This window comes from Bombus affinis, chromosome 1 (genome assembly GCF_024516045.1).
Source record: "Bombus affinis isolate iyBomAffi1 chromosome 1, iyBomAffi1.2, whole genome shotgun sequence".
In the NCBI taxonomy this organism is placed as follows: Eukaryota; Metazoa; Arthropoda; class Insecta; order Hymenoptera; family Apidae; genus Bombus; species Bombus affinis.
Window position 1 is genome coordinate 3,937,593 of NC_066344.1, and position 16,161 is coordinate 3,953,753.

Sequence of the window (16,161 nt, forward strand, 5' to 3'; positions counted from 1 at the left end):
GTTAATTTCGTTACGAAAATATTCCAGCATCCGACGGGAAATTGCCGGTTCGCGAATAGAGACGCTAGAGACGCTCGTTTCCACGGGAGGGATCGCGATTATTGGCATTCGGCCGGGCGCGTCTCATACCGCGCGTCTGTTTACGAAAATGTCCCTTTCCACGGTTGTTTGACTTCCGGTTGATCAATGGCCGCGCGCATTTTCCACCGGAGCTCGTTAGCTGCATCGGTTCATGCACTTAGAAGGGTATATTTATGGAGAAACGGCGCATCGCCGCGAAAATATGATCGCGCCAGCCGAGTGTTGTTGAATCGACCGCTGCCGGTTTATTGATGTTCCGCGTGCCGTATACTCGCGCGTAAAATGCGCACCGGAACGCGTAACAGCCGATGCTTACAAGATGTCGCGCGTCTGTTACGTGTCAGAGTAATTCCTTCGTAACTGTTCGTTCCTTGGGTTTTTGTTCCTGTCGTACGACTGAGTGAAATAAATGGAGGGCTGAAAATCATTCCGCGTAAAGTGCAAGTAAAAAAAAAAAAAAAAAGGAAGGTTTGAGAAGTTTCATTTAGTCGTATGTTTCGCCTATCGAAATTACCATCTATCTGGTTTCGTATTTAATAAATACGTGTTATAATTGTATACTCTGGCGCGATATGTTTTCATAAGAGGAATATTTCGCTGTAATGATGAATATTATTTTGTAAAAATTAGCAGGGGAATAAGTAACACGGAGTATTTAGCCGAGGAATAACTAACTGGCTTTTTAAAATGCTAAAAATACCCACTACCTTTATATGGTTAAGAAGAATCATATTCGAGGAATACTTAATGCTTTATGCCGATAACATCTTCATATAAATATATGCAACATGTATGAATTTAAATTACGCTTTGATAAGAACCAGCAGTTTACAATGTATCACAAAGTTAATTAAATTTGCAAATAAAAAAATTTTTAATACATAATATGTAAGTATCATGACTAGCGCTGCTTTTGAAAACACACGTTATTAAAATGGAGTTTAATATCTGAAACAGTAATTACGTGGAAAGGTAGGTCACTCGCCCAACGTCGCTCACACTTCTAATTAAAATAACCCAGCATCGCGTGCATTTCATTTCATAATGTCCATAAAAATATGCATTCGCAATTCACTTAAACGTTACATTGTACACGAGTCTCCTTTTACAAAAACATCACCTTTCGCGGTTGACATGGTCAGGCAAAAATATCATGAGGCGCGTATTAACATTGCCGTGGAACACGAAACGTTTAACGATGATAGATACACGAGCATAAACGGGCCAGTCAACTTGCAATGCACATTAACCACGTTAGTAATTACCATGAAGTGTCGTGTATTTCAGTTGATTGCACTGGCATGCAGGATTGTACGGAGATGCAGCGACAGAATAATAATTATATTTTCATCCATTGACCGCTGGGAATAATTAAAAAGTCATATCGGTCACTGCTTCGAGCTATGGATCACCGTTAAGGAAATAAAAGGGATGCACTACGTTCGTTTGTAACGCGAATGGTGTCCCTGTTCATCGGAGTAATTATCAAAATTAGTCGATTGCCATTAAAGATGTACCCGTTTCTAAACGCTTGTTATGGTTCATGCTATTAAAGTGAATATAGTGTAATTTGTTTGATACATCGATGCAACTCTATACGCACTAATACAATAGGTGTTCAGTGATGATAAGATTAAATGACTTACGCTTTATGACTGCGATTAGTTTATTCTTGCAGTATATTGAAGAAGTTTCAATACCTTTGTTTGTATAATCGTTAAGGGTAGGAGTGGCAAAGCGATTTAAAGTTATACGACGAGGAATTTTTGAAGCAGATATTAAGCTTTTAGTCGAGGTAATTTCTATTTTTCCTCCGTTAAATTTCTTTCTTTCTTTCTTTTCAATGTCATTCGTAATTCAATTTGAATTCAATTCTTAAACTTTTTACATTCGATAAGCAACGTTGTACTTACTTTAAAGGGTTATCTGCTAGCGTGCCAATTTTCCAGCGACCATATGATGCAGGATATTTGAATCAAGAAAGACGATAGACGCGTCAACAAAAGGAACTTTAATTCTTTCCTCGTTAAATTCTGAAATCTCATCTTGAAACCTATGAAGAGACAAGCTCTGTTCTATCGTTCGTAACTTGTGTCTATGTTACTCGAACGGAAGCCTCCGATTGGATGACGAGGCGTTTTAATAACGCTCGATATCCTCGCTGGAATACGATACACGTCAGCTCTGAGCGGCCGTAATAACTGCAAAACGGGATCGCGGGTACCGATTACGTTCAAATTGCCTGCAAACATTTAATATCGGCAGTGCACACCGCGGCGCGGTAAAAGCGTATCAGCCTCGCGGAAATCGACGATTCTGCGAGAGACGGTGACAGGATCAACGGATGCATCGTCGACAGGATCTCATGCACGTACGTGCACTGTGCTGCCCTATCCACGCTATATCTCTATTTCTCTTTCTCTCGTTGCAAAGGCGTGTACACAGCGGTATAATTAGCGATTCGTGCATTTTATTCCCCTAATTACGAGTACATAGAACGCACGCGAATGTTTACACTCGTCTGGTATTACGTTATTCGGGGTAATTACAGGGTGCACGCCATTCCCCATGCATAAATGATGCGACCAGTAGGGATGGTCGGCGAATAAAAGCGATTGCTGCTGCTTGTTTGATCGAGGATGAACGAAAGACTCGTTGTTTCATCTGAATAGAGCAGATTTTCGAGAGGCATACTGATTTCGGGGAGAATGTTTCTGGCGGTGAATGGGGTTTAGGTTTTTCATGTTTATTTGATAATTGCACGAGTATTCAAATAATATAATGGACGTGTATGTATGTACTTGATCGAGTGAAATATACTTACAGATTTGCGTTAATTTTCATTGCTGACAATTTAATCATTCTTTTTATAACGTGGAAGATAAATCGATTAATAAGTTTCTGGTTAGACCTAAAATTCGATGTTAGTAAAATTTCCATATATTTTCAATTGACCGATGCCCGATAGTTACCGCTATTAACCAATGATATATTTTTACGCAACATCTTTCAAGATATTCAAATTATTTTCAAACACCTCGACGGAATGATACCAAAAGTACATAATACCATATACTACGATCAACTACCTAAACCTAACAACAGCAAAAATAGTCAGCAAATTTCTACAATTCCTAAGCTCGTATTCTTTTCTTATTCCTCCTCTTACCAGACTCAACCAAAGTATCTAAATCCTCAATTTCTAAAAAGCAGTAAATTCATCCACCATCGAACCGTATCTTCTTCGAATCAACCGCTAAAAGCACATACCACGGTATTCCGTTAAAGCCATCAAGAAATGGCAAAAGCCCTGTCTGTCGGCAGACAAATTCATCCTGGCGGGGCATCTCTCTCTCTCTCTTTCTGACAAAACTTCGAAATTACAAGACACACGCTCGTCGCGCAATAATCAGTGCGTACACGGCATACATTACATTCTCGCGTTCCAAGCTGGACACGAGCGCGAGCGCGAACTTAAATGCACGCGCGTGTCCAGTCAGCAAGCAGCCCGGCCGTAATGGCCGATGATTGCCCTTTATTACAGCAACGGTCAAAGCACGGCCCGGAATCCGGTCCACACGGCCCGTACGCGGGCCGAACGCGAACGACGGATTCGTCGGTCCATGAGGATGTGCCTGTTGGTTCTCTACTCGTTATCCGAGGCGTGCGTGTGCCTTCGCTCGAACGCACGCTCTTTTCGACGAAATCAGTCAGCGACACGCGAACCACTCGTTCTAGGGCTCGCGAATGCTCCTCGATGATCGTTTCGAGGAAAAGGCGTTGGTCCTTGGACGATACCTGCTGAATAGATAGAAGCTTTTGATTAATTGGTTTCTTAATGAAACTACGTGAATTGAAAAAGGTAAAAACTGATTTGAATGAAGATTAAGTAGAGAATCGGTGGTAAGGTACCGTTTGGTAAGATTTTGGAATGTGTATATAGTTGGAATCTTTAAAAAAGGTGTTCAAATGGAGTAGATCTCAGAGACGAAGATCACAGATGAGAACGAAAGATGTTTTGCCAATTTTGGTATTTATACTTGGTATTGTTTGTTACTTGAGTACCGTAACTCTGTTGAATAATTTTCGTTCGATTTTGTTACGTTTATTATGTTTGTAAATTAGAGCAGTTAAAGGATTTATCTCACGATAGCCTTGAAAGCTAAAGCAAATTCTTCTACATAGTACTTATAATTTTTATCGTGGAATATTTCATAGAATTTATATTCTTCGCTACCAAAGAAATTGTTTTGCTCTTTTTGTAGCCCCTTGCATCATTTGCCCTTTTAATTGCTCAGATGTAAAAGTGAGATACGGTCTTTTTTTATATGCCTGAGAAATTTAGAATTATTCTTCGGAGAATTTTTTCATTTTTTGACATTTTATCAGTTTGATTAGTCTGAGATCACGACGATAGACTAATGTTAGATAGCAGCCGGACAAGTTAAAAAATTTATGTATTCTTAAATGTTTGAAATCGTGAGGCAGTAAATATGAAATAGTTATTACACGATAGAGAGGCGAGTAAAATTAAGCAATAGTTTTGTAGGGACCTACAAAACGAATTAAGATAAATAGAATTCTAAAATTCAACAAATCCATAATTCATCTACTCCCACTTAATAAACGTCTCCATTGTGTCTTCGTTAAGACAAGAATTATATGAGAAATAAACTATAATACATCGCCATGACACATATACATCACAAACCAAATGTAACACTCATAGCACATATATACACGCAATAACATGTGTATCTCGAAATTGCTCACTCTTTTTATAATCTAAATTACGATCTCAACTTCGATTTCCATGTCTTATCACGCACACGCAAAGAAACCGACAAAACTACCACGACACCATCGAGTGTAATTTTCGTGTCTACATTGTATATGGTCAACTATATACTTTGCGCGGACTTATTTTAATAAAAAGTAACAGGTTAGGTAGTGTAATAACGAGTCACCAAAACAGGAGCGAAAAGAACGCACGATCCAGTACATTTTTCTTCGAAGGGCTGATCGCGTGGAATCGTCAGTTAGCAAAGGATTGATCATCCTCGATCTTCTCCACTATAATTTCGCCGGGTATCGATTGATTCGCGTCAATACCGATTTCAATCACTTTTAAATTTGTAACAAGAATTTTTTAATCATCTGAGAACACGCGACGAAGCGGCTATTGCAGAAGATCGACTGTATATTTTGGTTGCAAGATTCCAAGCTGAACATTGCAAAAAATATACCATAGAAGCTTCTCTTCTACATTGATCAAGTACGAGTGTTTCTCACGCATTCTTGCGTCTGCGAGTGTGTTTATGTAAATAAGAGTTTTTAATCAGAGGCTATCTCGGGAAATCTGTAATGCCTGATGAAACATACGGTATCGTGTAATTGATACCAAAATCTGCACGAATTACATGCAGGCTTTGAGGATGTTAGCTCATTAAATTTAATCAACATTGAATTTAACAGAGTGATTACCGGGATTTTGTTATTTATTGCCTGACGAGGCTCAGCCTAAATAACTGGAAGTTGAAATTGCTGTTATAACGTAAAGCGCCTACTTTCGGCTGTCAATTAGAATCTTTAAAATTTCATCGCACACAGCAGTAGGGAACAGCCAAACGTTTTCACAAAAGTAGAATTAAGTGGTAGACGATCGTATAAATTTTGTACGAGAATTTTTAATAGTTATATCTAAAACGAAATAATGCTAGTGTATCTATCCTTATTGAGACAATTATAGTTATAAAAATTTGTTTAATTAAATCATTTTAAATTGCGTCCAATTTAATAATTTCTGCAAAAATGAAAAACAAAGTGCCCTGGTGCAAATTCTCATACTAGTGCTATATAGCTTCGTTCATAAGTATTGTTACACCTGCTAGTCTTGTACAGAACATGATAATGATAATTGATCCAAAGAAATAATTGACCACTTAGAATTTTGTGATTGTATGACAGAGATTGGCAATCGAAAATACATGATACGAAATCGTGAAAACTATTTGCAAGATTTTAGAATAAAATAATGGATTAACAATTACATGTTGGTGTCTATGGAGTTCTCTGGTCTAAACATCGTTAAAAAAATCTAAGACGAACTAAGTAACCTAGAGCCTAAGTCTGATTTATAGAGTCGTTTACAATGTGCAACTAAATAACTAAAACATAATTAAATATCTAATACAGATATACTAAATAAGGACCTAATAATACAAATAATGGTCCAAAGATACGACGCACACAAATAAAGGAGACACCTAACTTTATTATATCAAGTTGTCCCAAAAGTTCCTTTCGTTTTATAAGGAAGTAGTAGATTCACAACATTTTTTGTTTTACATTATTTTATTGAATTACGTTTGATCCATTTTATTTTATTACCACAAAATGGATCATACATAAATCCATAAAATAATATAAAATAGAAAATGTTGTGTATCTATTATTTTACTTATGAAACGAAAGAAACGTATTTTACTTATGAAACGTAAGTAATATTTTTATTACGGTGTTGAATATTGAATTTTTTTTACAGTTTAAGCTTTCAGACAATGATTAATAGCCCTTAAATATTATTTCGAATTTATTAAATTTTTTTATACGTTCCAATACTCATTAACAGCGCTGTATTTAATTCCATTAATTTTATTTTTATATATAAACCATCCTTTCAATACAAGTAAGAAAAAAATGTAATACAACACGCGTTCAATGAATTTTCATCTCTTGTGAGAAGTTGAATGTAAATCGAGAGAATGGAGGATACATCGCGGCGTTCCACGACGTCTCCGTCGCAACAAGTGCAATGTACACGCAAGGTGGACCGACTGGCAAGTTTCCAGGCCGTTTTCGTGCAACGACCGTGATATCGTTCCCATAATTTTGACCATCCTCCGTGACTATCCGTTCGTTCTTTCGTAGTTCGAACCATTCGCTCGACCACGTCTCTTAAATTGATTATCACTAGCACAGCTTCCAAAGTTTTGGCTTATTGAAAATCTATTTGTGACATTTACATTTTTTGTTGGTTTTATGGCAATAAGCAAGAGAGTTTTTCGTTCCGAGTCTGTTAAAGATTTTTCTGTACCTTTTGATTTATGCAGTTGACCAATGTCGCTTCTAAACAACTCTTACATTTATTTGGAGCTAGAAAAATCGAAATACTTTAAAGCTGAAGGCTAGAGATTCTTTTCGTTACAGAGGAGTGTGAATTATGACATTTGCTTCAAAATATCACATTTTGAAATTAAGAGAAAGAGACGTTTAAATGAGTGTTTCAAGTGAGATTACGAAGAGAGTAAATTATTTCATATCAATGGGTGTAAATTCGTTAGTCGGCAATTTAAAAACAGATACAGTAACTCGTCGAAATATTTGAAAATGTATAGAACTTTTCATGCATATACGAAGCGCATTATATCAACCATTTTGAAATTTCATTAGTTTGCAATACGAACGTTTCCAACGTAATCACGACAGTACCAATAAAATTCCAAAATGTTTTTTTTATAATGTACATACGCTATACCCTATAAAACATTTCTATGATAAACGTTGAAATACTTTTGCAAGCCATTATGTACAAAAATATATCTACAGAACTTTACCTCTAAAATAACCCATCACGATTTTTCGAATGAGACCCAGATATAACTGAGCATTAAATACGATCATCGCTTGGAGCGAACAATTATACGACTTTCTTACTTTTCCTTTACTCGATGCAATAACCTGGTTTCTCAGACCACAACACCGAACCCGCAGTTTCTCCAAATATTTCATCTGAACCACGCCAATCGATACATTCGTACGAACCTTTACACATTCGCACACGTGTACCAAAAAAGACAAAAAAAAGGAAGAAAGAAAAAAAAACGAAAGAAAGAAGAATGGAACGAAAAAGAAGCAATCATTCTCTCCATAAAATCGCGGGCACGATCGGTGCTGATCTGTAATGCAGCTGGCCGAAACGAAATCGAGTCCCAAAAATGGTATCCGTATCGACATCGATATCGCGATCGGGCGCGAGTAATCGCGATCGCTTTATCGGTCGGACGATATTAACAAGCGGGAATCTGACCAGCAGCTTTGGCAATGAAAGATGGGAACGGGGCTTTCTGGAGGCTGCAGAGAAGCAAGAAAAGGAAGAAGGACAACAGAGTTGGCAAGAAGGAAAAGAAGCGAGGAACGTATCGCTGAAAGCGAGCGAGAGGAGCTCGAGACGAAGAGGCAGAGGCATGCCTGGCCCGCCTCGCGCTTGCTACTCTCCGCAGCCAGGTTCAACGACACGCCTTGCCTTCTTTGTAGTAAACAACCTGGCGTAGACTCGCTCGTTGCCTTCTAGCGCGAGTATAGTGGTTCTCAGTCGATCTTCTCTCCGCCTTGCTTAATTAGCAACCACACCGGCCAAGAGTGACGTTCGGGCTTCTGCTCGTTTCTCGCAGATTCTTCTTACGTTGGAGAGTTACAGCTTCTGGAATGGGATGTTTCTGAGATACGCTTGGGATACTTGCGAATTACACCGAGAAGTTTAATACAAGCGCTACCGGCCATAAGCATCACCTGGTGATATTTAATACAAATTAAGCGTCTTCCACTGCTTTTATCCTCTACTTATTTTACTATAAATGTGTTCCTGTTAATCTAAAATACCAAATAGAGTAAAACTCTTTGCAATTTTCTAATAAATGCAACGGCGTAGATGTCTTGGTAATTATGACTGGTAATGTATACAAGTTTGTTCATAAGTTATTGTACACTTGCTAAATTCATATGTCGGTATAACGTTTCTTAAGAACTTGCGATTATCGAGAGCTATAACGTGAAAGTTGGACCAGAGGAGTCGAAATGAAAAATGAAAGAAAGTAAGATTCGAGACGTATATTTTAGAAAATATCATACACGTGTCAAGAAATGAATCGTGTTATGAAATTTCTGTAGGAAATTGCGAACTGTTCGTTCTGACCATTCCGGTAGCTGAGCATTGATTTGCAATAAAATCTTCAAAATATACGATAACTTTGTTTGTAATGCAAATGATTAAAAAGTGGCAATTTTATCTTGCAATTAAAATGTTCTTTTATCCCTATCCTAAATGTATTAATATAGATGTCTAGAAGCATATGGTCAATTTTTAGTGAAACTTTTTGTAATTAATTATGTTATTGGTATTTGATAATTTCTGATAAAATCTGTATTTTTATTTACATAGTTATTTTTTATTTATTATTTTATTTACGTATCTTGAAATATGTATTTATATTTGGAATTTTATAATTCAAACGTACTGTATCTTAAAAATTAATATTCTATAACTACTCGGAAAAGTAATCAAACACGCATGATAATGATAATGCAGAAACACATATACGTATACATATAATATTTCAATCTCTTTCAACAACAAGAACTGAGGTCAAAGTAAAGATCCCAAAATATACATGACAAGTATTAATTTTTATTATCCATACCAAATAGTGAACCTCGCAAGACCTTAATAAATTTAATAGTAAATTTCTTCTTAATTATAAAATTCCAAACATCTTAAATTTTACGTTGTCTATGAAAAACTACCACATTTCATCGTTAATACAGATTACAATAAGCTACACTCACTTTGTATTCCACACGTAATTTAATTTTCTCCTCAGAGCTCTACGTGTGCGAACAGTTGCGTATGTTTTAAGCCGAACAATAACCAGTATTGACCAGACGTGATATCCCTGGCAATGCAGCTTGTAATTAAAAAGACGCGAGAAGCGTCGCGTTGCCGAGGCACGGCTCGCCATCGATCATTTCACAGCCGACTAACAGGACAACTATTTTCTATGGCGTGTTTACTATAATGAGGCCAGGCGATCGCGCAACGACTCGCGGCTCCGAGAGCAGGCCAGGTCTTCCTTCCTTACGGCCAAATTACAAGGGAGAAGGGATTAAGAAGGCTCGTGTCCGTGGTTTCACCAGTTACATTCACGAGGCGTGTAGTTTAAATCGGTCCTCGCCCCGTGGGAATTGCGGTGTACGCGACACTTTTTCTCTTCCTTCTAACCTCTTCCACCTTCTCTCCTCCTTCTCCCCTTTATTTTTCTCAGCATTGTGACTCGGTCGCCGACGCAATCGCAGCGATTCTCAAGTTCATCCGTGCGATATCCCATGGACCTATCGTTATGGTTGGTCTGTTGACAAGTTCCATCTTTTATTCTGGAATTTCTATGATAAAAGTGAGATTGAAGATTAATAAGGACAAGATTATTTTGGATAGATCGACTTTGATCCGGTTAAGATATAAATGACGACGACACGATTAGTTTCAGTGGAAACGAAACAACGCATTAGCAAATAGGGAAATGCGTGGAGACTGTGAGTGTTGACGGAAAAATTCCATGTACTTTTGCATTATACGCACATTCCGTACACTTTTGTATTCTTAAAATTTACGATCTACCTATATAGAAATAGATCTATGTTAAATCGATATATTTATCCACAAACAGAGAAATTATTACGTGGAGAAGTTTGGAAATCCAAATGAAGAGCTATTAATTTTTTCCGATACTTGTGTTGTCATAATTGTTTTTGTTACTTAAATGTTGCAATATACGAAAAATGTAAAAATATTAAATCGGATTTAGTGATTTTTAAGTTGCAAACCGAGATTAAATTTTATAGCGAATTCGATTCGTTTCTACATTTAGATCCTGATCTACGTTTGCGAGTGTTACTCGATGTTGCAAGGCAAAGGAGTTAATTAATTAAGGAGGCGTGTTTGTCTCCCCATGAAGAGACATTGTGGATTGGATAATCGATCAGGACAATCTACGCCCATGGAAGCCTGGCGTTTCGATAGTTAGCAAGCTCCGAAAACCACCCCTTTCGCGTTTCCGACTACTCCTCTGTTTCTGTGTATTCCCAATAGATCCTTTTAATAGTTAAGGATATCCTAATCTTTTTAACGTCACGATAAATACTTTAATATAATAACTTTTGTATACAATAAAATCATTTTTTATTCCTACGTCATAATAAACAATAAAACGGTATGACTAATCTCATTTCATAAAAGAATCTTTCCAACCAATGCAATTTACTAAAAGTTTCCAACATCTCTGTTGAAGATACGTGTTGTATATTAAAATGAGTTATAAATCAAAAGAATAGCTCCTCCGTATGAAAAACCTAATCGCGCGCAAATTCTCGATCATCCTATAAATATTATCGAATAATAATCAGCAGATGTATTTTCTGAATTTAAATTATTTTTTCCTATCTAAAATTTGATCAAAGTTACCTAATCAAGAATAATAACCTAATTGTTTGACGTTCAATGTTCAGAGTTCAGAATCCCTTTCTATCTGTCGTTAATAATCAGTTATCAATTAATCCGTCTCCGAAGAGAACCATAAATAGCAGCTGGTGCTTATTATACTATGCAATATGTAGCTACGCAACATTTCATTCATCTTAATCTGATGGAACGCCCGTAAATTTGGCTAAGGAGGCGCTAAGACGACTTTGGTAATATGTAGCTAAGAGCAACGTTGAAAGGTATACGAATGGAATATTGAATATACGATTCAAAGTGTATACTTAGTTGCTCCTAATCGCGAATGCTACCGGCGCTTTTATGGAGCTTGGCAGCCAGTATTCGTAACATCTGTTACTCAAGTGTCGAGTTAATGCGGTGTTGTGTTACAAGAACAAGGAACATTGTATTTGAACAACATCGAGATAGCTGGAAGGGTGCTGTTGTGGTGTAGATGATGATCGCATTTGTTATATTTCATCTTCGCAATGAATCGTAGATGTTGCTGTTGCACGATGTGCACAATGTGATTCTACAACAGCGCGAGACACGTTGAAAAACGACGAAAAGCTTCAGTAGACACAATCTGTACAGTTTCAACGTAGAATTATGCACACAACTACTATGCAGCTTCGGTGTGATTGATGCTAGGGAGTAGAATGCATGTATTTGGTATTTTTAAATGTATTTTTAAATCTTGACGATATGATTATATTTTATATTTTGAAGGAAGTGTGGATTTACATCGAAGCGTCAATATATTTGTACTTTTACTGATTCGAACGGGAGATACACGGAATCTATCAAATTGGTCGGTTTCAACAAGATTTTAATCATTCGATTTCTGAAACGTTAGATAACAATCGTGAGTGGTTTTTATAGTGTAGCATGTAATTGATACTATAGCATTTCTATTACCTCTATTACTTCTATTATTATTCTATACTTCTATTATTATATGTTGTTCCCTATGATCATGACAGAAATGGATCTTTTTAATGGATCTTATATGCGAAAAAGTTCTGTGCTTTAACTTTCTGTGGTAATAAAAATGTAGATGCTCTTCTACATCTTGATATAACTTTCATAATATTTATATTAATGACAAAATATTATGCTTTGTAGCTAACATTTTAGAAATATCTACGGATCTCGATGTAATCGTATAATTCTCATTCCAGGGGAAACGAAGCACCTAATGAATATAGAATATTTCACAACTAACTATACCATGACTAAAAGCATCGATAACACAGTAAATAACACAGTCGGAAATACCGTTGACACATTTATTGCAGAGAATTTCATTGAACCGCCGTTGTCATGCCTTGCCCATAAAACGTAGATACTTATCAGTCATGATTTACAGTCGTTAATTTACTCTTGGCCATTAATTGCCAAGTGCAATTGGATGAAACGGACAATGTTTCTCTTAATCGTCTACCTAGCGACAAGTTCCATTACAAACCGGCCAATATTGTTCATTTAAGAGACATGAAATCTTCTGTACTGTGCAAAATACGAAAATCATGGTACGCGATCGTTGATATAGCCCCATAAATCATGATGTCGTCTGTGGCATCTGTTGCTCAAGTATGCAGCCACGATTACCCCGTAATGCAAGGGTGAACCAACGTACAATTACACAATAGCAAGTTCCTCGAATCTGCTCGTCAAAGAGCGTGTACCTTAAGCCAGGGATGTACTGGCAAAATAAGGTAGACTATTCTATGCTATGCTAAATTTAAAGATATTCGCTTCAATGCGTGCATATCTATAATATCATTTCCAAAAGCAAAACTTAAACTACGATTTGTTTTAGGTTTGGATAAGCTAAATTGTATTAAGTTTTACTTTTTGATTGAAACAATTCCGTATGTAAAGTCAGAGACAAAAATAAACAGATAGGTAATGAAAATATGTAAATATATCGATATTTATGTTAATTTCATGTATATAGCATGATTACACAAAAATGTAAATATCAATTTTAATTATGTATTAAATAATCTATGTACTATAAGAATATATATAATAGATAAAACTTAAGTTCCAATACTAATACGATTAAATTGTATTCATACGTATTTCCATTATTTGTCCATTAATTCTTGTCGCCGACTCTATGTACCGAAGCAAATAGTTTTTAACTTAGCATAGCATAGAACAGTGTAACTTAGCCTACCTTTCCGGTGGATCCTCGCCATAATTCATAGTCTACAACAATGTTGCTGGTTTTCTGTCCGTTTGCCAATGCAGATCGCTATCTAACTGCCACTTATTGGTAGCTGAAGGCACTTCGTTCGAGCGTGCAAAATCGAAGAAATCGTAGGGCTACAGTTTAGTTGCGATATTAAACGACGTCCTCTTTATTAAGCCGATATGGAAGCTGATAAGGCGATAGGAGGGGCTCAGTTAGAACCTGCATAGGTAGAAGGGAAGCTATACATCACACTGAAGGCTTCGGGAACAGTAATGACTAAATTGCGAACTTCCAGTGCGCCTGCACTTTCGTGCCTTGATTCGGTCTGGCATTTTTACGCGGAAGGGACACCGTGTGCCCGGGCTGCATTACATTTTGCCGACGACTATACAGTGACATCAGTAGACAATTTTCGTCACTGATCGTTGACTCGTGATTGTAGATCACATCGAAAATTATAGGAAAATCATTTTAATTCGATTGAAGTATAAGTACACGAAGTAGAAGAAATTTAAAGGTATTGAAAGAATAATGATGATGATAACAGTAAAATTACGACGATATACTTATGGGCAAAAGGATGTTACGAATACACATAATAGATAGAAATAATAATTTAGTTGATTTCTAGGTAAATCTGACTACTTCTTATTCCCCTCTTAATTTCAATAATAACGCAAACTATCTTTTTTTAATGTTAACTTAAAATCTAATTCCAATATGGATTTTCAATGGTAGTTTCAAGACTCATTGCAACGCCCATTAAAATACAAATTCCGATACCTAATAATCGAGCCGATCAATTCTATGTTTCAAAGACTTCTTCATTTTTATATTCGATACATAACTAGTTTTTAATTTTTCCAATTGTAACATTGATTTCGATATCGAATAATTCCACCAAATTTTATATTCTAGACACATATCCATGGAGAAACCGAGCCTCGCACGAACGCTGCAACAGAATTATGTCGATTGAATATTTAACAGGCTGAAACATCATGTTAATATTATTTAATATTGTTGTCAATTGTCCACATAAACTTTTTCATTTGCCTCAGCACGAATACAAAGGAAGAGGCCGGGGCTCGTCCGAAAGCAGCGCTGTGCGCGATTCCGTCAGTCGATCGCGCGAACTTAATTAGAATTTATGAAGAGAGCACGCCGCGACCGTACAAACACAGCGATATCATTTATGCAGAGGCGCGACGTACCGCGGGGCGCAATTAATATAAATGATGGATTATTGCTCGGCTCACTCGACAATGTCGGATGCGTGTCGCATGAGAGACGCGCGCTCGCATACACATCTGTTTAGCCATCATGTACGTACGTAGAATCTGTCTAAAAATTGCAAGCGACCTCGGTCGGATGTGTTCGTTTAAAATATGTACGGTCGAGACTCGTTCAATTTTTTTTTTCACGCAATTTTTTAACCATTCGGTTGCGTTCACAGCTTTTACCATTTATCGATTGCATGAAATTGCACTTTACATTCCTTTCTCGAAAGTAACGACTCGGACGTCGTGATTATTCGTTTTTTAATGTAGTGCGTGAGATATTCAACTAGATACAATATTCGGAATCTCGTACCTTAAATATTCTTTTTATTGATTGTTTGGGTTATTAGTAGATACGATGAGTAAGCAGTGACTCGATTGAAATCATACGTTGAGTTATATAACTTTAGGAGGAAGATCAGCTTCTTTTGAAAATCTTGGCAGTGGAGATATTTGGTTTGAGTATTTTACGTTATCTTGCATGGAAAAGGAATTATAGTAATTTGTATAATTATAGTGGTTTTATATTTATTATAGTGATTTATTTTAGACATAATGTCACGTAATGCTGCAAACAATACGGGTAGATCTATTTTGTGTAGTCTATCTTGTTTTTGAAGTTTGAAACTGAATCCTGTCTAGAGAGAAGGATCAAGGACCTCTTGATTACTTTTATAAAAATTATATCATTCACAATTGGCAATCGTAGAAGATTTGTTGATTTTAATCTCTTGTTACAGTAATCCTTTGTTTGCAGTTTCATCTACGAAATGAAATATATTTTGTGCGTTTATCGCCAGAAATGTAAGAAACTTGTTTGATAAAGGAATACTTAATACACTGTGAAAGAATTACCGAAGAATGCGATGTAATTGCGTTAGAATTGTATTATAAGTAGGAAGTTATGCTAGAACCATTATAGGATAATTATAAATAATTTAAGAACGTAATTTGAACATTTTTCAAAAAATAGTGGAATCGAAGAACATCACTTGAGAAATAATTTGAGGTTGAGAGTTTGCGATATATTGAAGTTAATTAATACGCTAGGCGAGAGTAAAATAGAGAATTCTTATAAATATTCTTATTCGTGTCTTTCTCGTGAAATTAACTATGGAATAAAATTGAATTCGTGCTTCTTCATTTTAATTAGTTGAATCATTAGTTTATCAGATTTCTTACACGGAGAATTATATATACATATTATCTTGGTAACGAGACTATGTTAAAACGATTTTAACAGCTGATGTAGTCCCCTTACGGATTGATAAAGATATAAAAAGGAG

General features: G+C 36.4%; 1 long non-coding RNA gene across 2 annotated transcripts; it reads right to left on the reverse strand.

The window, feature by feature from the left end:
- Positions 1–3,755: 3,755 nt before the first annotated feature.
- Positions 3,756–13,670, reverse strand: LOC126915638 (uncharacterized). 2 transcript variants are annotated; one of them, XR_007710273.1, is made up of 3 exons: positions 13,578–13,670; positions 8,406–8,563; positions 3,756–3,879 (listed from the first exon to the last, which is right to left on the reverse strand). It is a non-coding gene; the product is annotated as an uncharacterized LOC126915638 (long non-coding RNA). The 2 variants fall into 2 exon arrangements; XR_007710272.1 differs by having other exon boundaries at positions 3,797–3,882.
- Between the last annotated feature and the right edge of the window lie 2,491 nt (positions 13,671–16,161).